This window comes from Rhea pennata, chromosome 6, assembly GCF_028389875.1.
Source record: "Rhea pennata isolate bPtePen1 chromosome 6, bPtePen1.pri, whole genome shotgun sequence".
Taxonomy (NCBI): Eukaryota; Metazoa; Chordata; class Aves; order Rheiformes; family Rheidae; genus Rhea; species Rhea pennata.
Genome location: NC_084668.1, coordinates 3,409,222 through 3,436,858, shown reverse-complemented (window position 1 = coordinate 3,436,858; position 27,637 = coordinate 3,409,222). Strand labels below are relative to the sequence as shown.

Below are 27,637 nucleotides of genomic sequence, written 5' to 3'. Positions count from 1 at the left end.
CTTGAAGGGAAAATAAAAACCTAAATGCTCTAGCTGCAATACCTGATCACGCATGACATGCCTGTCCTCTAATACAGTTTGTCTGTCATTACCAGAGGCTTTTTTATCCGTCTGGGTGAGCACACTCGTTCTGCCTTCGTCTGGGAGCCTCTCGGCACTGAACTGCAATTGCTCCGCGACGACGGGCATTTTGCGATGTGCTGCAGAAACGAGCCCCAGCGCCGCTAATGACAACGCACGGCGCTCCTGTTTGTCGGGCAAAACCTGCCCGTTTCAGTGAAACAGCCTCAATCAGGCAGCCCCGAGCTCTTGGCTGCTGTTCTGCGAGGGCAACAGCCAGCAACGGTGAAAGCAAAACTCTTCTGCCCCTGAGCCACACAACCACCCCTGGGAGATGGAGCGGGTTTCGAATGCACGGAAAAGGGAGCCCGAAAAGCGAGGAGACATGTTTATCTGCAGCGGGCAACACAACAGGCCGGGGACGATGCTATTTTCTGCCGGCTGGCTTCTGGTTTTTGTAGATATTTTGCATTTCTTCTCGATGAGTGCAGTGGCAGCTGTGGCCAATAAGTCGCTGTCAGGGAGCGCTGGCTGCCGTGGTCCTCGCAGCAGCTGGAGGAGGTGCAGAAGCCCCTGGGGCCACCGCGAGCTGCTTCCCAGAAGCGGCAGCTTGGCCCGAGCGGCGGATTTTAGCCCGAAGTGTGGGCTCGGCCCAGGGAGCCTGCGGAGGAGGCGACTCTGCACAGCTAATGCCTTTCCCTTTGCCAGCAGATCCACTTCAGGAAGAGACAAAAGGCCGTCGGTTTAACCAAGGTTAAGTTAACAAACCTAACATTAACAGTTAAATTTGGCAAGCATAATAAGTGGCTTTTGCATTTTCATTTTTTTAATACAGTTTTTCAACACGAGCTCACTTAAGTCTGAGAAATACTGTACTTTATCCTGCTGTAATCTCCTCTCCAAGATACGCATGTTTAAACAAAGTGCAAAGGTCCAGGTGCTTCACTGCATTAGTAATGACCCAACATCTCCTCTTTAATAATGCAACACAGAACACAGCACAGCAGTTTTTTGCTTTCTCATTTTAAAAATGTATTAAAACATTTCTCTGTGGGGCCAAGTGACAGGTCTAAAGAGAGAAATGGCTTCTTCCTCAAATCAGAAAACATGGCTGAGGCATTCAAAGGACAATTTTTCCCTTTCCCTATAAATTACTAGCTTTATTTCTCTCCTAACTTTGTTACTATCTTTCCAACACTACCTCAGAGTTAGTAAGCTCTGGGATTTGGTGCATATAACTGTCTGCTCAACAGACCTGATGACTGTGTGAGTAATTCTAAGCCCAAGCAATCCTACGTAACATATGATATTGAGAAATCCTCTCCTCTTCTGATATTAAAAACAAACATGCACAATTCTTAACCACTCAACACAAATTCATGTTTCAGGTCTTTCTTTTTTTGTTTTCTCCTTAAACAGAAAAGTAAATTAAGGTCTCTAGTTTTCTCTGCAACAGAGAGCATCAGAGACTTGCACAGACCTAGCCACATGAGTTTTCTGAGCAATCTTCATTAAGGTATTTCTCTTGACAGAAAAGGAAGGTTTTTGATAATGCTCCATTACACTGCCAGGCCTCTGGAGGCTCTCCTGGTGACAGAGGGCACTATAACTTACTGGAGAGCGTGTGTTAAAGCCTCTTGCTTTGTTAGTTCGTATCTGCTACGAATTCTAGCCCTTTGGTTGCGGGTGCAGCAGCTCAAGGCTCAGGCTCGGGAGAGACCTCTCAGGCCTCCATGCACCAGGCAGGACAAGAGCAAGAGCAGCTGGAGCACTGCTGCTATGTCTGTATTTATCAGCTTCAACCAAAAAAGTCAATGGAATAAATTTATTGCAGGGAAGGTCACCGGCAATAAAACACAGGGGCAGGCGCTCCGCGAGCGGCGCTGTTCGTGGGCCGAGTCTCAGGCAGAAGGCACGCTGGAGTAACACACACGTGCTGAAAACTGCAGCACCGAGCTACGTGCGTGTGAGCGACGAGTTTTTCTAAGCTATTAAAAATGCCATAGCATCCTTGCATAGGGCAATAATCCATCTCCCCATACCAGGTTTACATTAATAATGGCAGCAGTATTAAAAGGGGCCTTCTGAGACGGGAAACGTGCTGGTAGTCTGGGAAGGGTGTTTACAACATGTGTTGGGCAGGTAGTAGTGTGCGGGAGGCACCGTGGTTTTTAAAGGCATAATACCTCCCGCCACTTCCCCGGGGCTATCGCACTCCTCCCCACCTTGCTGTCACTTCTCCCGCTCCCGAGGCACAATTCAATTCTTAATTGTTTTGCTGCAGGTATAGGCAAAGCCATAAAATGCACCAGTTGGGACACAATTAGCACTCTGAAAGACTGGAAAACCACATCTGGCAAACAAGTGTGAGAGCCCAGGGAGTACTTCATTCGAAATCAAATTCTCCAAAGGGGCAAAATATGTTCTTAAACATGCCTGATTTTTCCAGTCTTGTTTAGGGCTCTCACTTTCTCTTCCAAGCTGCTCTCATTTGCTGAGAAAATTAATGAATCTCTCAATACCGTTATAGTGCATAAGTCCCGGTCACATTAAGGCTGGCTTTCATCCCATACTGACAAATGCCAATACCAGCGAGGTCACTGTGGTCACTACTGAGGCTTTTCCAAATGAGCCTGAAGGCATTTGTGCATCCGAGCTGAAACCTCCAGCAAGGGCCTGCTGTAGCACCAGAAACTCATGTTTCCTAATATTTAGTATATCCAGAATATCGAACTTTAACTGAAGTAGACTTGAAAATGAAAAGGGAAAATGCTGAAGGTTTGACACTGAAGTCAACTTATAATAAGTTAGCACATATTTTTGAGGATATAGATTATTCTGTATACTGACACTACATTTATCCCTTTGGTAGTTATATATACCACAAAACTTTTCCATTTCTATCTAGACCTTAAAGCTTGTGCAACTAACCTCATCAGATATATTTGGCCTAGAAAAACCTGTATACTGAGAAAAGAGGGTAGAATCGAATGGATGAGTATCAAAGTGAACTGACAGACCTGTGTAACAAAGATTGTACATCTCCACAAACCTTTCAATTAATCTTTCATTGCTTTGGGCACTAAAGAAATTCAAATCCCAAACATTACAATTTGGGGTTACTACACTTGTGATCTGCCATCTTACTGACAATAAAAATATCCACATACTTTAAATAGCAGTTTGTTTGGACCCACAGCTATATAAAAAATCTATAAAAAGATCCTTTGGCAGAAATAATTGATACCTTTGTGCCAGGCTTCTGAAGGGAATGGATATTTGTTGACTTTGTGATTCAAAGGAGGAAAAGGAAGTTATTTATAAGAATGATTCAAAAAGAAATGTTGTTGGTCAATTTGACCATTTCATCTTTGAAGCTTCTGTGCTGTTACTTTTAAACACATATTTGATTATACATATGCACCACATATAACCAGATTTAGGACCTGAGCCTCCAGTTGTAACTCAGGTGCCCTCTGACAATAATAATTAAAATCAGCAAATAAAATGCAAAAAATATGGACCTCATTTTCAGTTATTCATTTGTACTACCACTGGCAGACAGATTGCCTACCATATCCATATGTATCGACACGAACAGCATGATGGGCTCACAGATGTGGCTACGAGTAATACAAAAACTGGAACAACTTACAGTTTTCTCTGCTTGTACTACATCAAAAGAAAAGCTCAAGATGAGCCAAAAGTCTTGAAAAATCCTTTGTCTTTTTTCTACCATTCTTTAATAGATATGTCACTGAGATTTTTCCCAATCGCTCAAGTAGCTACACTTTGCTTTTCTGAACTAAAAGCTGCAGCTGTGGTTAGTCAGAATAGTAGAAATCTTGCAAAATATGCTGGAAAATATCTAAAAATCTCGATGACTAATAACGAATGTAAAGTTTGACCACTTAGTGATTCATTAAAAGTAACAGTAAAGGTTGAAAATGAATAGTTTGGGGCAGAAAAATAGTTTAAATATGAGCTTGATATTAGTTATTAGAAGTGACGACTGCACCTAAGGAGTCTGAAATACTAAGGATAAGATATTTGACATTGCCTCCCACAGAACCCTCTACAAAACGCATACCAGCCACATATATGCAGAGCTATTGCCAGGGGAGATTTACGATAAACCAGTAATCAGCAGAGCCAGGGGAGTAAGGGGCTCTCTGCCATTCCTTTCCATGTTAACAAGCAAGTCTTCAGTGTTCAATAGCTTCTGTACCTGCAGCATCAGGGAGGATTAAATGCATGTCCTGGCCTGGCATTTTATACAGCACAAAGGTAATGCCTATTTGCACTCTATTTTACTTATGTGTATGTAAGAGAAGGAAAGAAGTTACAGTTTCCCCTCCACAATCATTACAATCTTTTTAGCATTTCTAACAAAGTTGCCACGAGGTTTGCTTGGTGCCTGTTTCATACTTGCCCTAGGAAGGGTGTAGGACTGTCAGACTCCCTCTTTCACAAAGTTTGGAGCAAGTTTTGTTTCATTTTTTTTTCCTCTTCTATGTCACCTAGTGATTGATTTCAAGTTAAAAATATGCATTAAATTCCTGTGAACTTCATACAGGAATAGAGAGTGAACGTCACAGCCTGGACTGTGATGAATGTCTTCATCTTGGGAGAGCGAGAGCTCTACTTTGGGTCTGCACTTAAATGTGTACTTCTAATAGCAGCACCTTCTGCAACCCACCTGCATATTATCACTCTTATATATCCTTATGAAGTTCCTAAACACAATATTTAGACCCAGTTTTGCTCTTACAATCAGTCTTGTGCAGTAGCCGCACAGTTATTCAACAGTATCAATGCCTGCCTGCCACAGTATCTTCTAAGGTAGCTTCTAAGTCACTTTTCTAGCTTTTAAATAAAGATATTTGAATGGGCAATAGAATAAACTCCTTTTAAACAGAAATTCATCTTTTTTGCCTTAGTGGCTATTATTGATAAAGTGCACTGGTTTTCCTTTTTTTTTTTTTTTTTTAAGCAACAGGAGGCAGAAATAAATAAATAAATATTTCATCACGAAGAAATTCCTGTTTAAGCAGGTATACTTATGCAGAATAAAAAGTCTTCTGACCATGCTGGTAAGATTAATAATTCCAAATATCATAGACTATATGGATAGGAATATTGCTCACATTTATTTAGATAAACAAGTTACAAAATGTACTTAAAAGGCAAGAGCGTGTATTGAAGGAATGCTGGCAGCTTATGATGTTCATTATTTCAGAAAATTCTCAGTGAAACCACCAGTTCCAGAAGGAGGTTGAAGAAATCTACTTCAGACTCAGGAAAATGATAAAACCAAGTTTTTAATTGAATCTCAAATGCCTGTAACTGTGTCTCACTCAGTAGTCAGCCCCCCATTCCATGGAGATACAGTTGGTTGTAGGTAATAAGATTATGTCTGGGTTACTGCCTGTAGCCTCTAAAAGACTGCCAAGAGTGAATATGCAACATGTTCTAGGGTTAAGGAAGCCTAACGTGCTGCCAACATCATACTGTGACATTGCCTGCAGAGTGTGAAAGGATTATATCCTGTCTTAACATACCATTTCATCCATGCCAGAAAATGGAAAACAGTCTAATCACTGAGTAAGTATGCAAGTCACTAAATATAAATCTAAACCGGTTTCTACTGCTACAATATCAAGTTTCCCTTAAGAGCAGCTCTCCTTTGAAAAGTGGCTCTGAAAAGTTTGTGCTGGGGGTACTCATATTTATGGCATCTAGGTAATTTCCAGATGAAATCAAATTACTCTATAAGTAATGAAGCAGAAGGGGGTTTTGTCTGAGGGTTATTCGGGGGGGGGGGGTTGTTTTTTTCAAATACCAGTTGTACAAACTTACTCCAATTCTGGACTCTTTCCAAGTCATGCATTACTAAACAACAAAGATTTGGCAGCCAGATTTTACAGCTAATTTTTTTTCTGGCTGCCTGAGTCAGAACAGAACTCTAACTCTGCTCTCCTTGATGCATACTCGGCCTACAATGTAAAAAGTAGGTCATTAAGGATAAAAACAAGTAAAGACATTAGAAAAAACGGTGGCCCTAGTGAATTAAATGGCAAAACACTAACTTTACTGGGACAAGGGATTCACTGTAGTATGCAAAGTCAGACTACATGATGCAAAAGCAGACTGAGCGAGTTACAATAAGGCCATTTTTATACTTCGGGCATCAGCCTAGCATTGCACTTGCTATTAAAAATTTTTTAATCCTGCATCTTAAGTCATGCGAGCTGCCTTTTCCCAGCGCTCAGAGGAATGACTCGCAACACCGGCGAGACCTCGTGACAAACCATGCCTCATCTTGCCATGCCCCAGGATGACTCCGGCGGATCCTGAAAGCTCCTCTAAGGAGCCGGGTGGCCGCATGCCCGGGGCTAAGGAGATAACACAGGATCAGTTAGGATCTTCTCACGCATGTGCTGCAGGGCATGGGACCATACGTTCCCCAGGCCGAAGGCTGGATAAATGACAGTGTGTCACATGGAAAACTGAAATGTCGGGGAAAACCACAGGAGCAGACTGAGGGCTGGAGTCAAACCTCGCTCGGAAGAATTCAGCTGAAGAAAACAACAGCTCTTCGGAAGATTCATGAGGTCTACCACCTTGCATCATTAAAAAAAATATCTATTATTAAAATAATATAATGGAAAATAGTTGAGTTTCTAAGCCTCTTTGTACTAATAAAAATATTTGGTCAGGGTACGTCATTCTCTGCATCTTGATTTACTTAATGCAGAAATGTGCAGAACTTTAAAAACCTGAACAAAATGTGCTACAGAAGTTTTATTATTTTATTTTAAAATGAAAGTAACTATTAATGCTCATATCCTTTAATTCCAGTTGTATCTCTCAATGTCTTCTGATTTTTTTTCTAATTAAACCTATCTAATCAATTTAAACTTCTCAATTTTTTGTTTTCAAGAATAATCAATGTTAATTGATGTTTATGTTCCTCAAAATGTTAATGTTCCTCAAAAAGGTGCAAAATTTGTACTCAGCTATACTGTACTTGATTCTAGACATTTTTCTTTTTTCATTTTCATCTGTCCTCTGATCAGGAAAACATTTTTAAACAATCACATTTAGAAACTAAATGACCTCCAAAACTATGTAAGATTTTTTTCCCGTTGAACAATAAGTCAAAGTAACGTTTCCCAATCCAGTTTTGGAGCCAGGTTGAAATATCCTCACAAATTTGCACTTTTCTTCCAGAAAGATTTATGTAAATCACAAGAAAAAGGGGGGAAACCAAAAAACAAAAGACCAAAACTGCAACAAGAATACAATGCCTGGAAAAGAAACCAAGAGATCATCTCTGGATGAATTGAATTGGAAAAGGCAAATTAATGTTATCAGAAAAAAGACAAAGAATATTGATAAGCAGAAAAGGCAAATTTACTGGGTCTCTACTGACTAATTAAAGGTTGACTGCTAGGGAACAAAGAAATCTGAGTAAAGATATTTTGAGTCTTTCTGAGATTTTCAAGGATGCTATGTTTTTTTTCTCATGGACTGCTTTACATATTGCAGAAGCAGTGAATAATTCCATACTTTTCCTACACGATGCTTGTAATCCAAATCCTGTTATTGAGATAATTATAATTATAGTGAATCTCTTATGCATATGAAAAAAAATTCCCAGTCTTTAAGGACTTTTATAAGATTAAATGAGATCTTGATCTATGCACTATCTAAAAGGCCTTTTTCTTGCTTAAAATGAGGTTTACTAGATGTCTTAGCTGATTTAAGAGCAGATCCACCAAAAAGGGAGAGTCTTGTTCTCCTCTCCTTATTCCAACAGTGTCCCCACTGCTTCCCTCCAGTAGTTCGGACATTTATCTGACCTCTCCATGGACAGTTCATTTCAATAAACTGTTTGGAAACTAATACATAAGTGCCTGTTTCCTGCCAGTTTCTGCCAATGAGTAGAATTTGTTCATCAAGGGCACCAAGGCCAGCATAAGGGTGAGGACAGGCACACACATGCAGGTTTGAGATAGATCCTCTTGGCAGCAGTTAGATTTAGCCATCTCATGAAACCTCTCCTTCAGCCACACAAAGTGTCCTGAACCTCAGTTTTCCTAAGAGATTTCCTAATACCGTAAATGCTAACAGCTGGCTTTCTGAAAACCAGAAGTCTTCATTCCTACCGGAGGAGAAGTCAGAGAAGCATCAGATCCTTGGTGCTTCTTGAGCAAGGGGGAGAGCAGAGGAGGGAGACTGCTGCCTGGGCGGCACCGGTGCTGCTACAGGAGCTCCCAGCCAAGCCCCAGAGGCGGCCCAGGAACGTCGGGCAGCTCCCTCAGCCTTGTCACTCTCGCCGTCTCCCTCGCTGCTCTGGCATGTGCTGGGACGCGAGGCCAATATTTTAATTAACTGCCAATTTCAGGCTCCAAATATAAATCTGGTCAACATTAGTTAGACATCCAAATCTAAAAAATTAGACATCTGCTATAGTTACTCCTTATTCTCTCCATCCATTAAACAGATTAAAGGAATCTTAAAATAAAATGTTGAATGTGCATGGAAGAACTCCGATGTTTATGCCGCAGGACCCCAAGGCCCTGACCCTGTATGTGGACGTATCTCCATGTACCTTTTCCATCCTGACTCTAGCACAAGGCTGATACTCAAACACAACAGTACAATAATTTAAGGAACAGTGATTTCACATTGTAGGTTCTCAGCGATAAGTGTTTTACCCTTGTGTGGCAGCAAAGCTGGTTGACATTTGGTAGGTTTTGACTTTTGTTTACTTTAAGAAAAAAAAACACCAAACAAAAGTGGAAGCATTGGATCAGCTCTTGTCAACCAAGCAAAACATCATGCCTGAAACCACACCTAAAACTAGCCATTTTTCTTTTCAGAGGTACAGTGGCAGTTATCCTTTGATTTCAGTGAAAGCAATGACTCAGGAACTAAAATAATGACAAGCCAAACATGTACAATAAATTTAGTACTAAATAAAATATCCATAGTAATCATAACAACGTGTAGTAATATTTTTCTTTAATAGTCTTTTTACTTCTGTCTTACAATTCTTTATATTAATTCTTAAAGACTGAAGAACAGCAGAATCTTTGTGCTAATTATGGGAATTCACAAGCATGCAGGATATACCACTAAATTTAAAATCTAATTTCAAACCGAGTTGTAAGTAACTCCGGAACTGATAAAAGACATGAGAAGAGACAAGGCAAGCATCTCAAAGTTCACATAAGCTTAGCTGATTGGGGCAATAAAAACTAGATCTTACTCAGGGCATTTTCCTTTTATGTCAACTATTATCATTTATAGGTGGTACTTATATTCTGATTTTAGTTGAAGATCAGAGAGAGAAGAGGATAGTGCAGAAACGCAATGGTGGTTAGGGAACCAGGAAATAGAAGTGTTTGATCAGGGACAGCTTTGAGGCAGACCTAAGGGATGGGGGAAAGAAGTCAGCCCCACGAGCAGGTGGTCTCGGGCCTGTTAAGTGACTGAATGGATGTGGACGCGATTGACAGCAGGCTCTGAGCTTCTGTGCTGGCTCTGAGGGGGGTTTGCTTCAACTGAAGGAAGTTGCCAGGGACATATGGCAGGAAAGGGATAGCCAAATTTTAGGAGCACGTTGACAATGTAGTCTATAAAAATACCTTCTCTGGAGCTTCTGGTGCCTGGAGGAGGTGCAGGATGCGAGCGGAAAGTGCAGAGTAACTCTAACCCAAACAGCCCCGATAACACCACGAACCTCAGGTGAGCTCCTAGGAGAGAGGAAAAACAAGCTGTCAGTTCCCAGAGTCAATGAAGTGACTCTTACAGCCCACACACATATCTGCTCCCCCCTGCAGCTGCAGTATCACTCTGTGAAAGATCCTCATCTCCTGATTAAAAGCTGCTTGAGATAAGTCTGCTGCTATCTGGTGCTAATGGGAAGACTGACACAGCAGAGGGTTTCCTGCTCTCAGTGAGTCCTGAGAAACCAGCATCAAGGCTGAAAATCTCCAACTCAAAAGGCAGATGACTTTGGGAGGATGCAGCAACTCTGATGGTGTACAGCACCTGCAGAAAGCAGGGGTACAAACTGCACACTTTAGCAAAACCACGCAGGCAACTGAGAAGGCAGAAGGCAACCCAGAGCCCAAATCTAGGCACTGCTGCAGTCAGCAACTGTAATGGGGAAATCAAAGGAGTTCTGGCCTATGGCCAACCTCAAAATTAAAAAAAAAAAAAAATCCTTCAAGCAACACAACATACACATAAACCACACTAAACCGTCTACCCCCTACACACTGAAATTCCCATGGAAGTAGAGACCCACAGAGTTTCCTACTTGTTTTAATTAATAGAATTTGCCTACAGGCATTTTGAAAGTATTTTGACAACACCATTGTTGCTAATGTTCCCACACTTTCCCTTCCACTGCTGATTCTCTGCTCTTGCAAAACTCAAAGAGGCACTGACACAAAACTATACAAGTTTTAAAACCTGCAGGAATGCTTTTGTTTGCCCGGAAGCTGGCTCAGTCTTCCTTCAGGCTCTGCACAGATGACACCTCAAAGTTTACAGATACCTACACAGAGACTAGCACTTACTGCTGACAGATTAAAATGCTTGTTATTTTAATATAAATTCTGTGAAAATTTTAAACATTTTATCAATCATGCAGAAGATAACATCCAAACAAACAAGAAGCAGGTTTAATGACAAAGTTAATAGAACAGATAAGCCCTATAGGAAGGTATGAGCCTCCAAATGTTAGCGAAATGTCTCACTGGTTGGCCAAAGCAAATGGAGGCAAAGCCAAGATGTACATTTTCAAATGAAAAGAAATACTTACATTAACTTGAGTGCAGGGATCCCAACGCATAGACTTGCATGTGACTATTATAATCATGTGAATACAGAGATTATCCTGCAGGGATGGATGATATATGATTACAGTTCATTAGGATCACCTTTTAAGACTCATCATTTTAAAGATATTTAACATCAAGCAAACATTGGGAAATATTATCGGTTTCTTCATCCCTTTTTCAGGATTTTGGATCTCCAGCCTAAATTAATTCAAGGCCAGTCTTTAGTCAGTGCTTTATGTTTTCAGAAAGTTTGTATTTGTGTTAAACTTTGCAATTGATTCCCCTATTGCTAAGAAAGCTGCCCGATATCTATCAATAAAAAATCCAACGCACGTACTGGGATATTTCACTGCCAGAGTACAAGAGCTGACAGAGAAGCAGTGGCTCAGCCAGATTTATTATAATCCTGTTGTTGAAGAACTGAAGGGTCTTTCTGCCCATAAACACTAAGTACAAATAAACAGAGAGAAGAGCCTCTGTACAGCAGAGCAACACGGCAAAGAACTCCATTGCCTTCCAAACTTGCTGGAAGACAACCGTGTAGCTAACTACCAAGTTTTGTCCTACAGGGTGTTGTAAAAATATTTCTTCTGGTTTTACTTCATGAGAAAGTCAGTTGAAGTCCCCAAGTCTTTCCTGGTTTCTTGCCAAAGCTATGTGAAAATTCAATTGTTGCCTGATTTCAACATATAATATGACACAGACTTGATAAATACTGGGCTTAAGTTTATAGGCTTTAGAAAGCCATTTCACTGCATGCGTAAAGGGCTTGATCCTGTTCCAGCTGCAGTCAATGGAAGTTCTCTCATTGACTCCAATACAATGTCCCAAAGCCTTGACGGAACTGTCTCTTGTGGGCAGAAATGTTACAGCGCTTCCAGGCTCACCAAAAAAATCTGACTAGCTGACTGACAAAATGCAAATCACTTACTCGGTGCAAATCCATCTTACAGTGCAAAATATCTAATTTCATTTTTATTTGTTTTGGTTTTGTGTGGTTTATCTGTTTTTTGATTAAGCCACTGCACATTTTACACATAGAGTTTTTTAATATTCTGACACTGGATCTGCTGGAAAGCACCGTCAAGCCCTTGCACACAAACGTAATGTAATCTGACTTCTGAAGAGAGGCTCGGTACTAAGCAAACCAATGTGGCCTCAGTGGCTTCTAACTGGTTATATATTAAGGAATGGTTTTAAAAGTTAGTAAAATCAGGTCTGATCTTGAACTGTCACTCTCCTGAAAATAGTCTGAGCCCATTAAAGCATCTCTCTAATAATGTAAATCTATGTTTTTTAAAAAAGTTAATAAATAAAAAATTGATAAACTCATAAATGGAAAATAAATAGTATATGAAAAGAAACAAGAAAATTACCTGGAATTATTTTTTTTCATTTCATTCTTTCTAATATGAGGCTGATATTCTTGTCAACTTCCTTATGAATGTCTTTCCTAATGGAATGGAAACCAAATAAAACTTTTTGAGTCTGAACTTTTATGACTACAATGTCAAATTAGTACAAATTCACCAAAACTTAGTGCTGCATTGTAATAATTAAGAAATTTAATATATAAAATTGAGATTACTGTGAATGTGTTGTTCAAATAATCTTTGCTACAAAGCAGAAAAGTCCACAGAGCCCAATATAAATGAATCTAACCTTAGAGCAGCTCCCTGACTCACATATTGCTTCCTGAAGATGACAATATGAAAAATATGAAGATAGTTTTCTAGAGCACTAACTGGTATGCATTAAGGATGCAGTTCTTCAGATGTAACGGAATGAACAGCAGCCTTTACAAACGCAGAAGAGGCAAACATTTATATACCTAGGGGTGTGAGACATGGAGCTACTAAAAGTAAGTATTTATGTTCCAAACTCTGACAACTTTACCTGTATTTAATACTACTTTATCTTGTAAGTGGAAATGAAGAACTACTACCCAGTGAGTAACAGAGGCATAATTTGCTCCTTAGGAAGGAGAGGTGCAACGTACAGCTATTGGGAGGTCAGCATATTGCCACTTGGAAGTTACCCAGCAGTTATCCCAATTTCTCTTCCTTCTTCAAACAGGAATCCAACAAACTCTGAGTTTCCAATAATAAATGTCATCCTTCGGGAGAAATCTCTTCATACTGCCACTGCACAATCCATAAATCTGACAGGAAATCAATCACTACCACTGCAACAGCATTTGAAACAAAATCCCTACTGGATTCTCTAAGAAACTAATGAGAATACCAAAAGGATCAAAACCCCCTAGCCTGAATTTCTTTGCAAAGTACAGCCTTCCAATGGTTAGTTTCCAAAATCAGAAACAATACCCTCTGCCAGTCACTCTGGTTAGTCACACTAAATTCAAGTTGTTGCTGGACATGAGGAATCTCTTTGATATTTAATCATACATTCCACCCCCTCACATAATAATGATAGGGACACCTAGCACTATGGCGATGAGCTTTGCTTCCCAGCACGCGCTGCATCTCATACCGTGTAATACAGTCCAAACTGCGGAGACTGGGAGATGTCCTGTGGGCACCACAGAATGACCAGTTTGGCCTTACAGTTGGCCTTAGAGCAATTTCTTCTCCTTTGCTGACTGACACTTCAGGGAACAAGTAGTTCCAGTGGGACTACCTGACAAAAAGGGCTGAAGTGGGAAGACGGTCTATAGGAAAACCAGTCTACAGGAAAAGCCAATCCCTGTGCAAGGGACTTGGTGGCAAGAGGCCTTGCTCTGCTTTCCCCTGCCAGACTGTGCTGCCAACTAGGAACGCCAGATTCCTGGGACCAAAAGGAGAAAGGTTACAAAGAAAACTGACCCTCTAATGTCAATACATTCAATATTCAACATTCAATAGCAAGTCCTCCATTCTGACTTTGCTGCCCAAGACATGATGTATTTAACATTAAATAGTTCTTAGATTTAGCAAAGTTAGAAGTCCAGTGTGCAGGACTTTCCTGTTGGGCCCACATGGGATGCTGAATCAGCTGCAGGGTGGTTTTTGCCTGTTTCTCTCTAGTGCAATGCGTCTTGCATTAACTCGCATACGGTAGTAAAATCCAAACAAAAACTTGGAATAATTAACCTATCCAGTCTAGTCTACAACCTGCGGTGTGACCACTCTTCACTGAGAAGAGCAATGCGGCGGTGACCTCCATGGACATAAGAACAAGCTGGGTCATCTGCTTTCTGACTGAATTTCTCTAAAAGCTTGGCTCTACGTGATAAAGCGTGGCTCTAGGAAGCACCACAACCCTTACTTCCATCAGTATCATTTTAAGAAAAGAGTTACTCCGAATGAATTCAGCAGGGACACAACCCCGTCAGCGTGTGGGAGGACACGCTCTGATGATCTACATGCCGTTTGTCTCCTTCCTGGCTTCCAGCGAGAGCCAGACATCTAGCAGCCAGGGTGAGGCAGCTGGGCACACAGGGGAGCTGAAAAGCAGAGACATTTCCAAGGAGAGACGGCCAGTACATTTTCATTACTTCCAGAGCTGAGCTGATGATATTTTGGTAGTGCAATTTTGGATTTAGACACTAAAGTCTGCCTCACTGCTAAATCCTTTTTTGGATTTGGCCTTAAAACCTTATGTTCAGCAGCATTTGTTTTATCTTCAAGACTTAGAACACAAGGAAAATTTGGCTTGAATATTTTCTTTCTTCATTCACACTCGGAATCCTGTAATTTTATGTGGATGCATATATGATAATCATCATCTTTTTCCTTTAATTTCATCACCATTATAGGACAATGAAGCTGCACAGCCATACAGAGCAGAAAGCAAACAATCAGCAGTTAAGGGTATAAAATGAATCTCCAGATTTCTTGGTTTTCACTGTAATATTTAACTGTACTTTTGGTTGCAAAATGTAAATTCTCTAAAAAATTGTTTAGACAAGCCATTTTGATGAAATTTTAAAAGCACATTAGTGAATAAGACAGAATAACACAGAATAATGTATTTTATAAGCTACATGCTTACTGAAGTCATGGCTGTGAGACCTGTAACTCTCTCTCAAAAGACTCAAGCAAATTCTATGTAAAAAGCCAGTAATTCTATATAATGGGGATGTTTCTGTTCTGTTTTATATTTTTCTTTTCAATGCATTGCAGCAGTGTAACAGAGCAGAAGTTAATGCTATATGCTTCTTTCATTTCGGTGTTCATTTAAGAGTAAGAAAAACTCAGACTAAAAACAAATCTCTAAAAGCAACATAGTAGTAAATATTTATTGGCAGAGTTTTATCCCATGGCTGCCGAAACAGGAGACACAAAAGTCAGCACTACCCTATTGATCAGAATACTTTTTTTAAAGCATTTATAATTATCTAGCAATTTACTGAAAAGCTTAAGTTACTTTCATTTAATCACCATAAAGACATACAATTTTCTACATTATGGAGCTGCAGCTGGAGCATGCATCCAGTTGTGACCACTACTCTGTAGGAAATTTTATATTTTTGAAGGACAGGCAGAACATGGGGTTTTGGTGAATTTAAATGATTTTTGTTTTCCCCAGAACTTTCATAGATTTTCCTCAAGACATGGTATGACAAAATGTTCAGCCCTATCAGAAAAAAAAAAAAAAAAAAAAAAACAGATCAGTGTCCTCTGGAGAGCTAGAGAGTATGGTAAAGGGTAACTAAGAGATGAGTGGACAAACACCATGAGATATGGGTAAAGACTCTGCAGTGGACAAACACCAGGAGATATGGGTAAAGACTCTGCAGAGCGATGGAGCTTCTGAAGCGTGATGGAAAGTCTCTTTAGGAAAGCGGCGGCGTACGAGAAGAGAGTACCAGATGGCAAACTGGCAGAGCGTGCTCCTGTGCCAAACTGAGTGTGTCAGGAGAAGGAGAAAAGTCGAATTAGACAAACGGAAGGAGATAAGAAGTGATTTGATTTGGAACCACCAGAGCTGTCAGAAGATGAGGAGGAGTTTGGCTGAACTTTGTGAAAGTGAGAAGCATCCTGCAAAGCAGGGCAGCAAGGATATGCTCCTTCAGTATCATCTAGCACTGCGGGCGCTCCCGAGGGAGTCTGACTGCACTTAGCTACCAGAAAAACTGCACTTATAATGTCACTGAGGCATAAGAAGTAAGGCCTGGCTCACCGCAGAGCTAGCTAACCTGTCCAGACCCCAGATAAGCAGAGCCAGCTTTGCGGCTGGGAGCAGGTACCGTCACCCAGCGCTTTCCTGCGCTATGTGAGCGATGAGAGCCCCGAGGAAGGACATTTCTCAGTGAATGCAGCAGGAGATGGAGATGCGAAAGGAAACGTCAGGGTGGTAAGGGCAAGACAGTGATGGACAATTTTGCAAAAAAATGATCACTAGTCACTTCAATTATGACCTGAGATCCTCACACCAATGAATTAAATTTAACTAACTATAAATATAAAGTAGATCTTTTGCTGCCCTCGTTGCTGATCTAAATACACAGGCTAAGTGTGGTGTAGATGCCAGCTAGGGAACATAATCATTGAGTTCAGCAGAGAGGAGAGTATTTTTAGCGTTCTGCATCAATTCAATTCAATAAATGTGATGCCATAAGTTCCAGTTAATATAGGAGCCATATGAGACTGATACTCCAACAGGCAGTATCTCCTCTACTGCTTAGCATGGAAAGCTTGTGAAACATATGTACACTCCCCCTACCCACCTTATCTCATTTAATAATCTCTTTTTGATATTAAATAGCATTAGGCATTTACAAGTCATTGTTTGTTGCCTACCATATATGTATATATGTGGCACCACACCATGTATGTGGAGCTTACATACTGAAACCAAACAAAAAATCTTTGAGTTTTACTGGAAGAAAGCACAGAGTAATGATTTCAAAAATTAAGTGCCTGTCCTAAATTCTCAAATTCTTAAAGTACATGCATATCTACATCTTTGGATATCTCTTATCTGATGTTTGTATTTGAATTTTCTCATTCTTCCAAATAGAAAGCCACCCAAAGGATTTTAAAGAAATGGAAAATGCCTTTTAAGATGTCATAAGTGAGATGAGCAGACTGTCTGGTAATACTAATTTCATTAAAAACTGTTTAGAAAGGGAATAAGAAAAAATGAAAGCATGATACATATGAAGTTTTAATCAATTTCTATTAACTTCCATTCAAATTTATTTTAAAATATATACTAGGAATGAGATTTTATACTGCCATAAATATCTGATCTTGCTAAAACTGTAACCCTTACAAAAAATCCACTTTGCTAATTACAGTGTTTATTTTGGTTTGGCTTGTTTTATAGCTTGTATTCTCTCAGGTCAGTCTTTGCATTGACTTTCTGCCTTTGGATAAGGCCTTTATTGCTGCAACAGCCTTTCAAGGGAGGAACGCATCTCAAGGACCTCTCCATAGCTGTTTCTGCAAGTAGCTGCTTGCTACCTTCCCCTGCTGCAAAATGGCACGGGAGCTCATCGGAAAGCTGTGCACTCGACTATTCTGCAGACTTTCAGGAGGCTCTTTTTAATGAGAATAAATGGAAAGAATGGGCAGTGAGAAGGGAGAAATCAAACACTGCTCAGCAAAAGCCTGCTCCAGAGCCCAATGGTCAGACATTATGGCAGATCTACCTCTGCCACTGGAAATCAAAGAAATCATCTACAAACATTTGTATTACAGTTACCAGTCTGTTTTGAGGTGTAAAACAAATATTTCAAATTTGGTCTGCCAAGGTTTATTCCTCCTACTTACATAATCCTGAGCTCAAACTGATCATTGCAGCTGGCTTAGAACAGCAGGATCAGTTCCTCACTTGAAATCGCACCATTTGTCAGGTTTAAAGAAATAACCTTTCCAGTCTATAAATCAGAGAAAAGCCTTTATATTAGTTAGTATAAAAGTAAGGTATGTGCTTGGCATATTACTTACTGATGTATAAACACAAGAACAGAAAGAACAGCCACCCTCTTTGGTTCCCTTAATACATTCCTAATGTCACTACTCCACGCTTCATCTCATCGGGAAGAGCTCGGACTGTCGCCTTACAGTTCGACTTCTCAAATACTCTCAGGGATAACTACTAATATGTGCACTGGTGCGGCCCCTGCATCAGTCTTGGCATTAATGAGGTACCCGCTTATGCCAAGTTTAAATCTGGTTCTTAGCTCAGAACATTTTCAAAAAAGTGAAAAACATAACCCCTCTCCTCTTAAAAAACCTCAAGCCTTTTCCTTAGCTGTGTTGTAGATCATGCAAGTTCATACACAGAATATATCTGAAAGATCTAGAATGGAAAACCTTTAATCAGTATTACTGCAGATGACAGAGTGAAGATTCCTTTAATTAATGGTCCTTTCTGGCAACTTGCGCCACTGTGAAATTGGCTCCAAATTTGTTCTGCCATGTTTATGGGCTCCAGTTCAAAAAATCTATGAACTGTGGAGTATTTTACAAGCTCCTACAGCAACACAAAAAAGCAGGTGGTTGGACACAGTATGAGAAGGAAATAAATGCAACCATTTATCTAGAACAATTTGCAACCCACTGGGAGAGCTCAGACACTAAAGGAGTGACAACTTGGGGATAAGCAGCTAGCAGCACAGCTATAGATTGATCTAATTTCCACAAGAAATCCACAAAGCAATTACCCTGCCAAGGGGGAAGAAATGTGCGCATTGCACACACACTACACCGTATGCATTAAACTCCAGTCTGCACCTATGTGAATTTATGTATCATGTAACCTTGGTTTGCCTGCCAGGTTTTCCTCATGCTGTCCACTTTTGACGTTGTTACCCCAGCCCACAAGCAACTCAAAGTAACGAAATTCTGAACTCGGTTAAGTAACTAAATTCATTGGTTTGCACGCCAAATGCCCTGAGTGGCAGGGAGAGCATCGCCAGAGCTAACTGTTTAGAGAACAGACAGACGCAGGTTTTGAGGAGGACTAGAGCCTCCACGAGCAGGATGCAGTGTGAAAGCAGTCACTCTCCTTCCCTCCTGAAGTTGCCATCCGCATACGGACCAGCTGCAGCAATGTCAGCAGTTCAGAGGACAAGTTACTCCCTGACTTCCCCCAAAATTTCACATTCATAGAAGCCTGATCAATATCTAGAACTCTTGAAATGACTGAACTACCAGGTTGCTTCTTTGCAATACATGGTAAAGATAGAGATGACAGTGGTTTCTAGGGATACTGAGGTTTTAGGGGAAGACAGCAGTCATTTGGCTGTTCCTGCTCCCCAGTTCCTAACCTGATTACCAAATGTTGCCGATCTTCCCATCGCACACTGAAGTTGTGTGGATTTAGGATTTTTTGCTTGTTTGTTTCAAACAACACAGCTGCTTGGAGTTGTTCTGATGCTTTCTCTGAAATTACATCTTGCCCCACAAAATAAGAGCATTTTTCTGCCTCAAATGGCTCTGTGAAAGCTAAATTTAGGCCAGCCCCGCTACATACTCATGTGTCACTATTACTCTTTTGCGTGCTGTGCAGGTGTCTTCACAATGATATTAGCAGGCAAGATGGAACCCCAAAGAGGCTGTTTGAAATCAGTGACACTGTTCTCCAGAAATCACTAGGTACAGATGCAGGTGCAGATGCGAGTCCATCAGGCACAACAGAAAAAGCCCTTCAAGGCTTATAAAACATGCAGTACATCTGTTCTGAACGTGGCTTCACGGCTTTGTCTCTGCATCTGTGGAAGAAAACACAAAACATCCCCTTTTATTTCTCTAGGCACACATCTATTTTGGGTTTGGGTTGGAATCTTTTTTTTTTTTTTAATTACTTCTGAACACCAAATCAATTTACCCTCATCCATCGTTCGGTCTTCTGAGCAAACTGGCTTGAGGACAGTTCAGAGCTCCCCCTGGTAAGAGTGTGTTGTTGCTACACTAGTTCACATTCACTCCCTGAGCTGGGGGATCTGGGCTACACTTTGCTCCGTGGTGAAGTCCTGTGCTATTATTGAACAGCTGTATTTGCTTCTATTATTTGAATATTGTAGGTGAAGCTGGGACAGAAGAATTCTGTATTTCTAGCCCCTTGATAAGAGCTGCCATCCCTGCTTTGTTTTTTTTTTCTCTGTCTTAGTAGGCTCCTGCCTTTACAAACTGCCACCTCGCAGCCGTACTATTTTTTGGTTTTACTGTGAGCAGCTTGTTTCTAGGCAGAGCATCAGATGAAGGAGTCGACACCAGGTTTTGACCTCACTACTTCTAAGATCTTTTGTTCTTCTCTCTATTCCTCATTTTATGCATCTGTAATCATAGAAGTAATGATGCCCATATTGCTTTGTAAATATGCCTATGTAGTGGTATGCGAGAAATAAAGGTTATTTCTATGAGCTTCTGCCCTAAGCAAACAATGATACTGCTCTGCCCCTAGAAAGTTCCTCCCCAAGCCTGTTCTCACCAGGAGGGACAGCAAATTTCTTCTGTTATGCGGCATGTTCCCTGAAGGACATGATGAAAAGTTCAGTGAGCATAAACTTACCAACAGGTTCATTAATAATTAGTTAGTTTAATGTCCTGAACATATTAAATGAACAAGTAGGTCATTGATACAGCCTCAAGTGAGCTACTTTGCATAAGCAAACAACATTCATTTCAGCACAATGAAATTTCGGGTGTACTTCTAGGAACAAAGAACGTAGTCCATATTTATAGGATGGGGGATTCCTAGGAAACAGCAGCTCTGAGAACAGTCTGGCAGATACTGTGGATACCAAACTGAATAGGAGCTGCTAGCTCAATGCTCGCCCTGAAAAGACCATCCCTCCATTCTTGAATGCATGAAAAGAGAACATCCTTTGTAAACCAGGGCTCTTTCCCACCATCAGATCTGACCTGGCCATTTCTTCTAGAGAAATTATATAGTGAAACAGTTACCAGAATAAATGTTTCAAGAGCACAACTCTTTTTTAAAAAACAGTCTTCCAAAGGCTATTGTTGTAACGATTAAAATGCTTTCAAATACAAAAACAGCTTAGAAAAATGAGATTGAAGTAACAAAAAAGTCATACAAAAGAAGTAATGATACTATTTATCCATAAGTAGAAAGGCTTGAGCTAACACTGCTTTTTATATTTTCAAGAATAACAGAGATTGTAAACATCAATCCAGTTAAAATGAACATAGCCCTATGTTGTCTAGTAATATTTCATTCTCCATGAATTCAGCTTTACTCCTCCCTGTTCTGAACCTTGCTTTAAACCTGAAATAATTTCTTCTAATCCTGTACACTTTAATATCCTTTCTTCTACTCAGGATTCCCATATAAATGTCGCCTTTTTCTACTTCATATCAGCAGATAAGAAAAAGTATCTAAATTGTATTTTGTGATTACTTATGTGAACTATTTTTTTCTGCATTGGGAAACAGACCAAGACCTCAGTTGTTAAAGTATAAGAAACAGAAGATTAAATAGACTTCTGTATACACATCTATTTATCTACGTACATACACACACATACATACTATGTATTTCAGACTCACATGCTAGTGCTAACATGTTTTGTAGCCAAGCCACATTCCATTTAAAACAGTAATGTTATAGATCTCCATTCAGTGTCCCCTCTTAGGAATTTAGTTGTGAATTAAATCTACTTTTGAAGGGTTTTTTGGAAAGAAAACTTTTCTTAAAGTGAAACATTCATCTTTTTTATGTTACTTAAATGAAATGGCACATTTGGGACTTTTGTCATGGTACTCAAATACAATATGCTGTTCTTTAATGCCTCTGGAAAGCAGAGACTGAGAGCCAAGATAATGTACTTGGAGAATTCAGCAGCATACAAAGATGCAGGAAAAGCGAAGCAGATGCAGAGGAATGCGGGGTAATACTGGATATGGGGTCTCATTGCTTAAACTTGATACTGTTTTCAAACAAAATTTACCATCAGTTTTAAAGGAGTCAGGATAAGGGCAGACTACTTATTTTGAGTATATGTAAAAGTGAAAAAACAGAAGAGGGAAAAGAAAAACGTAATATCTAGTGCAACATTTATGTACTACTTATTAGCTATGTTCAGTACTTGAACAGAAAAGGCACTTGGAGCATTCTCATAATTCTCATTCTGATAGTACTCCAGCCCGTTGACTGCATTCTTATATACTTATTTTTCATTCTAAAGAGCAAAAAGATTGTAATAATAAAGAGTTCATTTCAGAGGTCTGCAGGTCTTACTAACTTGGACTCATATGAAAGTGCGTCACTTTTCAAACGATCTTATTAAAAATATTCTTAAACAAAAAACCGGTTCCCTGAAGAAAGCATATTGTTCAACATTCGAAAGTCTCTCTGGCATTGAAAAGCCAGCATCTTCACTTGAGCAGACTCTGCTTTTGTTCTCTGTATTAGACCAAGGCAGTAAGCTGCACTCAACTGAGAGCATAAATATGATATATACTATTACTCATTTTCTACTTCCTGAGCTTTTTCTTCTACCCCCGGGGCTACAGAAAGTTTCCCCTCTTGTTTTTGAGGCGAGACGAAGCGAGGGCGCAGGTAGCGTCTCCCTGGCAGCTCTCCCGGCTCTCGCCAGCTCTCGCAGGAGCCCCCGGCCGCAGCTGCTCTGCAGACGCAGCGTGGCTGCCGGTGGCCCCGGCGCGAAAGCACAGAGCAGCCACTTTGCTGGTCGCACGTTCCAACTGGGATTTTGCCATCTGTCCTCGTGTTCGCAGAGCTATTTCGATTTCCAGTTCATACCAAACACATTCCACCTCCCGGACGAGGAGGACTTCAAAAGGCGGCCGGGGAGATCATGTAGATGGGGAAACGTGTCCTAGAGTCAGGGGGCCTGCATCTGTTCACAGTTTTAAATATTGTTCAGCATAATTGCATTAAAGGCTTCTAGGCTGGGGTCAGATCAGCGTTACCAGATACACCAGGGCAATAAAAGGGTTTTTTTTTAAAAAAAAAAAAAAAAAAAAAAAAAAAAAAAAAAAGTTGTCATTTCCTGGGCTATTAACAGTCTACTCCTAGTTTAGGTACATGATGCTGTATTAAGACAGATTACACCTTTATACACAGTATAAAATTGTAATAAAAACATACTGATCTTACATACCATTAGTTAAATGTATTTTTAGTTAATTACACCTAAAAATGGAGACTCTCACAACATTTTACAGACACTTAAATTCTCTGAGGATTCGAGTGTGAAAGAGATTAAAAGCAGTGGGGATGAGGGTTTTCTCCTCCGCAGGGCACTCTCAAGAGCCGAGCCGGCGGCGAGGATCCTCGGATGGAGCAGAGTTTGGCCCCTTGGACTAAGCAAGCGGCGGCTGCTCTGCCGCCTCTATAACCTCCCCAGTCTGCGGGAGCCCCTGGTTGCTCCTCCTCCTCTTCCCCCAAAGCTTGCTGCGAAGCTGCCAGCCACCGCTCTCCTTTACTGTCTCCATTTCAATCTGCCCCAGGCCTAAAATACAGTCACCATTGATTGCCAGCAGATATTTAGCAACTCATCCAAATTCTTTCTAAGTCAATTAGATGATCAAAAATTGGCAGTTCAGTAAATTTCCTGCTAGGGATTGAGTCCTTACTCCAAAACCTCCTACTCCCATCACCCAAACTTTCCCAGCTTTTGACAAAACAATATTTCAAAGGAGGTTGCTTTGGGCGTTAAATGGAACAAGGAAAGCTCCATTCCTTTAGAGCAAGCTCTCCAAAATGTCCTGCCGGGTAACAAGTGCGTCATATGAACCAAAAAAATGTAAAATGTTCCTAATTATATTTTGGACCTACTTCCTCTGTAAAGAGCCTGGACTTGAAAATTGTCAGGATGCAAAAAGCAGAACAAAATAAATTTTTGGTACACCAGAGAGAACTTCTGACCATTTAAATACTTTGATGTGTACACAACCAAGTGGCATGCAGATGCTTGGCTTCTTTATTTGTCAGCTAGCTTGAAACAGATGGATTTTTGGATTTAAGGAGGCTTCCGAAACTGCTGCACATAAGGAGGGAGTTCCCTAGAGGTGCTAATAATGCTAATTTTTCCTCTAGAAGATGCTGTGCTTCAGCTACAGCTACTGCTCCCAAGGCTGCTTGATCAATAACTTTTCGTCTGAGAAATGCTTAAAATTTAGGATGCAAAGTAACTTCTGCTCATGTAACCAGCTCATATTTAAAACACTGCACAAAAGATGCACTGGTACAGCAGGACCAAAGAAAGGGTCTGTGTTGCAGGCCAAAACATTTCATGAGATACTATCAAATTGGCAGGAAAAAAAAAAGTCAAAATAAAATCAAAGTAAAAGCATTTGGGAGGCAGCCCCAGCCCCCACCACCACCACCACCACTGAACTTTCCCATCCGTTAGGAAGCGTGAGAAGGTTTCTGGCTGGAGAGGCTTACTTTGTCCACAGATGGTAAAGCCCATTCCTCTTTAGATAGCCTTGCTGCTAAGAGGGAAGGGGTATCTAGTGCTGATAAAGCGCCTTCAGCAGTTTATAGCCAGCGAGGTAGCTGTGTGATAAGTGAAGGAATAAAAGCAGTCTAACAAACGGCAATACTTACTCTTCTCTCAGCAAGCTATGGTGGAATTTCTAATAGCATTTAAGATCTTCAGGTAAGTTTAGCATCTGAGAAGGCCCTCAGCAACAGCAGTTTGATTCTTCTCCTCACAAGCCACAGGGTCCCACCAGGTGACAGAGTCCAGAGGGCCCCACATGGTGATGGCCCCTCATTGAGACCGACATGGAGGCTGCAGGGAAGATGTTACGAGAGCACAGGTTTTACAGAGACCTGACATCCCGCTCCTTTCTTGGACCCTTAGTAACATATTAGACCAACCAAACCAAGTCATCCTCGATCTAGCTCTTTCCAGAGTGCCAGCTGGGCATATAATCCTCAAATAGAAAGGATCTTTCAAAAAGAAAGAAATAGATTTGTCACAAATCTTGTGTATCCAGTCCTCAACAGAGGAGAAAATCTAGCCGTATTTTGCTGCCATGATTGCTGTTGCTCCTGAGACCCTGGGCTTTAACCAAAACCGCAGGAAGGCCAGGTTCTGAAATCAGAGAGGGATGTGGATATTTAATAACAATTGCAGTGCCAGCTGCTATTTGTAAGACTTCTCAGGCCCAACTTACCATCTTCTCCAGCTGAGTGTGTTATTCTCAGACTGAAGGAAACGTTATAAATACTTTTGTAAAATGGGACAACAGCAAATTCTTAGAGGCAGGGCAAAAAATAAAGTGTTCTAAATCTATGAATAGCTAGTTATCTAAAAATTGAGATCTAACTATGTTTTTTAATACTCCAGAAATGATTAGAAGTTCTATGAACATTTTTCTCATTTTTGAAGAACCCATTTTTCTTAACTTCAGATTCTTGCATTAAGCAAAACCCATATTAAAGCTCACATGGGTACTTCATATATATCATATACAAAAGCAAGGAAAGAAAAGATAGTTTCATATGTTATTCAAGTCCTACAAGCATTTTTCTTTACTATTTTAATCGTGTTTATTATAGAAATGCCTAAAAGGTCAACTATGTGCTGAGCCATTTTATTATACTGAGATATAGATAGTTCTCGCTTATTTTCTAAGCAGATGCTGTTCATGATTTTACTGTTCCTATTTGATCATTTCATCAAATAACATTTATAACTGAGAAAAGAATTGAGAAAACATTCTGTGAAAGACATTCATGTTCCGGGCTAACTGAAAAGCATAATCTGATATTCAAGTTGTGCTGTCTAGGAGTGATTTGACACATAACTTACGTGTAAGTGTTTTCATTTCCTGCCTAGATGAGTGAGCAAACATTTCCAAGTGGACATAACCACATCTGAATCTAACGCACTTCTGTGCAAAGGCTCGCAGACAAATTGCATTGTACCGGCTTGTGCTGCTGCTGACTCTCACCCAAGTACACACTTTCTAAACGCAGTATGCTTCAACAAACGCAAGTTAATTTTCCATGAACATTTATGTCCGTACAATTTGAAAGCATTAGTATGCATGGAAAGTGGTAAGCACCAAGTGCCCTGTTCACTGTGATTGCACCAGATAAGTAATGCGTATCAGATACACACATTGCCTGCAACTTTTTGAGATGTATTCAAACAAAATTATGCTGATGACAGTATTGGGGGAGACCTGGTTTCAACAGACGAGGAACCCATTCCAAAAGGGTTGATTCTGTGATTAAAAGAGTTTTTTTTTTTTTTTTTTTTTGGGGGGGGGGGGGAACAACTAACTTAAAACTCGCATTACCCCTGGTTTTTCTTTAATGCCTTAACCTACAAAAGACCAGGACAAGAATCACTCTTTGCATAATTGGAGTCAAATATATTTTAGTAGGTTCTCTTGAAAGTAAAAAATGTTTTGCAGAAGCCAAAGATAAAAAATTATAATACATGCAAAAAAAAACCCAATTAGATTCCTTTATCCCTAGCATATGGTATAGAGGTATATGCTATGCACTGATGTCTTTTCAGTGCTATTTTAAGATCATATGAGGCTGCAATCTGAGAGGAGTGCTGACAGAAACACAGGCACAACTGGGTTACATTTATCATGTATGCGGCTCGATAACTTCTAGCAGAAAGGAGCTTCACAGTAAGGATAAACTTCCTCCGTTTAGCCCTAAAATCTGTATTCCTAACTTCTTCTGGAAAATAAGAGGACAGGAGAAGTGTTCTGTGGACAGAGAACTTCACAGCAAAAAGGTATAACCAGTTTGTTGGCACTTCATAAAGTGGGATGTGACAAATGGATCCATGATAAACGGTGTCATGAGATGTGTCTTTATCATTTCATAGACTTTTTTCTATATTCAGTTCATGTATTCAGGTTTAAACATTTAACTTTTTATACATTAATCTATCTTGCTCAGTCTAAGCTTAGTTTAAACTTTAATCAGCAGAACATGTTGAACCCTCTTAGCATCAATGTTATTTCTAAGCAATCACAGCTTGAAGCAATGTGACAGTAGAGTAATATAAATATCTGAGGTACATACACTCCCTCTACACAGAACTAAACAGCTCTCCATTTTGGAGAAGCAACTTCAAAACCTGCAAAGAAATCCTGGTTCCTTGAAAACAGTGGCAAAATTCCCAGTGATTTCAACAGGGACAGGTTTTCATAATGATTTTAGAAGGTGAGCTCAGAGGCCCCAAGCTATATATTCTGCTCACTAATAACCTGCTGGTAGAGACCTAATTTTGTTATGGTAAATTTATTTTTGACAAAGGGAAGGAGAGGTCAGGATCTCAGCAATGGGGAGAGCAGGGCTGCCAGTAGTAACAGGCTTCCTGGTGAGGATGCCCATATCACATGGGCATACTGCAGTGGATTTTACTTCTTTCTATACTACCCCGCTTTTCTGCTTACCTTGGCAGAGACAGAACTTTGCCCTGCTCCTTTGTTTCCTTTTCCAGTGGGGGAAGTCATACTCCCGTTACAGGTTTCCATCTCTTTGGTGAGGCACACATTAGAAAGCAAAATAAATAGATCGTATTTCCTTCTTGAGCACGTGGGTTTAAATACGTTTATACCTCAGAGCCCTGGAATGTTATGCAGCTTCCAGGAGCTTACAGTGAGGCGAGGGGGAACATGGGCAGCCTGGGGGTGAGCGAGCGGCGGAGGCAGCGGCCAGCGGGAGCCTCCTTCTTCCAGCCCGCTGCCGGCGTGATGTATGGGGAGCGAAATACCGCCCTTTCCCCGCGGCTGCCCGAGGTCTGGCAGCTCCCCGAGCGGCAGCTGCGCTCGGGCGCATGCCGGCGGGGTGGT

At 40.6% G+C, this 27,637-nt stretch overlaps 2 long non-coding RNA genes across 2 annotated transcripts in view; both read right to left on the bottom strand.

Annotated features, from left to right (window-relative positions):
• The window catches only part of LOC134142327 (uncharacterized), a 31,159-nt gene extending 18,784 nt beyond the window's left edge, over positions 1-12,375 (bottom strand). The window contains exons 1-3 of the long non-coding RNA XR_009958829.1: positions 12,296-12,375; positions 10,901-10,975; positions 9,717-9,824 (exon numbers count right to left, since the gene is read on the bottom strand). This is a non-coding gene — a long non-coding RNA (uncharacterized LOC134142327). The remainder of the gene's footprint in view (positions 1-9,716; positions 9,825-10,900; positions 10,976-12,295) is intronic.
• Positions 12,376-15,134: 2,759 nt separating this feature from the next.
• LOC134142331 (uncharacterized) lies at positions 15,135-27,567 on the bottom strand. Its single transcript, XR_009958831.1, has 3 exons — positions 27,239-27,567; positions 24,411-24,597; positions 15,135-19,584 (listed from the first exon to the last, which is right to left on the bottom strand). It is a non-coding gene; the product is annotated as an uncharacterized LOC134142331 (long non-coding RNA).
• Between the last annotated feature and the right edge of the window lie 70 nt (positions 27,568-27,637).